This window comes from Montipora capricornis, unplaced genomic scaffold, assembly GCF_036669925.1.
Source record: "Montipora capricornis isolate CH-2021 unplaced genomic scaffold, ASM3666992v2 scaffold_122, whole genome shotgun sequence".
Taxonomy (NCBI): Eukaryota; Metazoa; Cnidaria; class Anthozoa; order Scleractinia; family Acroporidae; genus Montipora; species Montipora capricornis.
Genome location: NW_027179887.1, coordinates 37,501 through 39,942, shown reverse-complemented (window position 1 = coordinate 39,942; position 2,442 = coordinate 37,501). Strand labels below are relative to the sequence as shown.

At 42.1% G+C, this 2,442-nt stretch overlaps 1 long non-coding RNA gene across 1 annotated transcript in view; it reads left to right on the top strand.

The window, feature by feature from the left end:
• The first annotated feature begins 1,590 nt into the window (after nt 1-1,590).
• Nucleotides 1,591-2,442, top strand: part of LOC138034545 (uncharacterized) — a 4,725-nt gene continuing 3,873 nt past the window's right edge. Inside the window, exon 1 of the long non-coding RNA XR_011129060.1 lies at nt 1,591-1,811. This is a non-coding gene — a long non-coding RNA (uncharacterized lncRNA). The remainder of the gene's footprint in view (nt 1,812-2,442) is intronic.

Genomic DNA, 2,442 nt, shown 5'->3' with positions numbered 1-2,442 from the left:
GAACGCTTGGAATTTTAGTGATTGAAATTTCGTTCTTTTGTCTCTTGTATAATTGCAACCAAATACAACGCATCTCAGAAGCAGTTTCAGTAACTTCTGAATCTAAAAAGAAGGAAAATTCGGGCCTTGGAAAAAATTCGTTTTTGTATTGACGTCGCAATTCTGCTCTCCCCAGTCTCCTTACTAGCGCGGTTTTGTTCCCCACAGGAAGTGATTATTCCGACTTTTAAAAGGCTAAAGGACACGGCAGGAAAATAGGTGTGGAATTTTAATTGCTTTCTCTCGGAAAAGAAAAAGCTGTCATACACACTTTAAGAAGGTGGAATGTAATGCCGAACCTACAATCATGGAGAGCCGGCAATGCATACTATGTATAATTTCGAAAAGTCAAAAATAAGATCAAGAAACCAACTGTGCCAGTCTGCATGACTTTGAATTATCACTTGTCATGCTCAAAATCTCATTAAGAGTGTTGAAAGGAAGGGCTTCCTTGGGCCATTTTCCGAAAACTTTTCGGAGTCATCGTGAAACTACGAATCGCTTAGCCAGCAAAGCTGGTATTTTAGCATGTTTTCAAAAGCACAGGAAGCAGGCCAGTCATAAATGCTCGAGCCTTTAAGCGTCTTCCTTTGAAAGATACAGAGGGAGTTCTGCGACCCGTAATTCGCCCAGAGTTTCCAGTCTTTCGGGAAACGCACATCTGCCTGCGTTTCAGTTCCTGTGATCTTGAGTTTGTATATAGGTAATCACATGGTATCTTCTGCAGTTTGCTATAAATAAGCACTAGTAATTTTTTCAGACTAATAATATTATTTATGCCAAATGACCTGAGAAATCTTGTGATTACTTTTAAGTAATACCGGTGTACATGAAAAATAGGGAGACATGAAATCAAAGCAAGTCAGAATTTTGACAGCGCTCACTGCAATTTTTTATGAAGGTCATTCAGCTAATTTGTTAAATAATGGTAATTGAACTGTATGGAGCGCAATTTGGTCTGAAATCATGCGCGTGCTTTCAAAATCGAACGCGCAGCGCGAGTTGGATTTAAAATCGCAAGTATGATTTCAGACCAAAATTGCTCGACACTAAGTTCAATTACCATTTTATTACAGCTTCCTGCAATTTGATTTGTTACTTGAAATATGATTGCATGTTTTGTTCCTTTCTCATTGTTTGGGGAAATGTTGCGATTTAGAGCAAAAAATAGTGCGATTTGTGAATAAATCGCACTGCTGAGAGCCAATCGGATTGCAAGGATGCAAACATATCGTTTGGCAATTTCAGACTTTTACGACAGTATCGTATAAGACTCGTTCAACTGTAACTTGGAAACATACACTTGACATTTGCACTCTGGTTACAAATTTGCACCCGTGTTACGTGAGAACTGCTCTCTTTTTTAGCCAATCAGAACAATTTTTTTCATGTATACGGAATTATTTTTTACTTAGCACAGCCAAAGTTATTTTTTTTGCAGCCTGACTCAAGCGTTCCTGCAGTTTATCCCGCGATGAAAGTTCCTGTCATGGCTGGTCGGGCGCGTATCTGCTCTTGCCGAAAATAATTGTTTTCGTTGTGTTGTTGCAGGCGTTACAAGAGATTACAGTCTCGATACACTCATTTGCGTTTGTATAGCGACGGTGCACAGTTGAGAGACCGGGACCCTTTGGTTGGAGATGAAACAGAGACTGAAGATGAACAGGCTCTGCATCCTCAACCAGGAGGGACGCTGCGATACATTCCGATTCACACCAGCTCAGAGCCAGATCCAGACAGTGATGATGAACTCATTGACAACTTTCAGCCCGGTGAGCAATAGTTGTTGTTGAGGGTTTTTCCCTAAAGGGAGGAGACACTCCCACGGCCTTAGCTCCAACGAAAGCCACCCCTACCCCACATTAGAGACGCACCATTACTCTGGGATGATGCCCCCTTCTCTTTGCGATTGAGTGACACCTTTAACGGCCCACAGAAGTAACAGGTGTTGAATTGTCGTCCAAGGGTGAAAATACACCCCTTAGGGAGGTGAAGCATGCGATTGTTTGGAGCCACCGACGGAAACCGGAAGTGAACGTTTCGCATGCCATGATAGTAGCCTCGGCCATCGTGTCTGTAATACTGGAAACACTCGGCCGAGCAAATTCGGTATTATCAAGACAAGTTAAAAAGGACTACAGCTCACATTGGACACCCCATCGGGGCTTTTCAGGGATATTAGGGAGCTTAATTCAGCACGCGACATTTTTGAGACGCAGACGGCAACCGGAAGTGAGCTGTTTTTCCTTTTAATTTGTCTCCACACAACCACATTTATATTGCTAAGTATCTTTTGTACATTAGAGAAAATTAGTTTAAAAATCTAGGAGGCAGTACTGTCCTGGCCTATGTTTATTTCCGGTTTCCGTCCGTGGCTCAAGAAGGAGTGAGAAACCGCCTGCC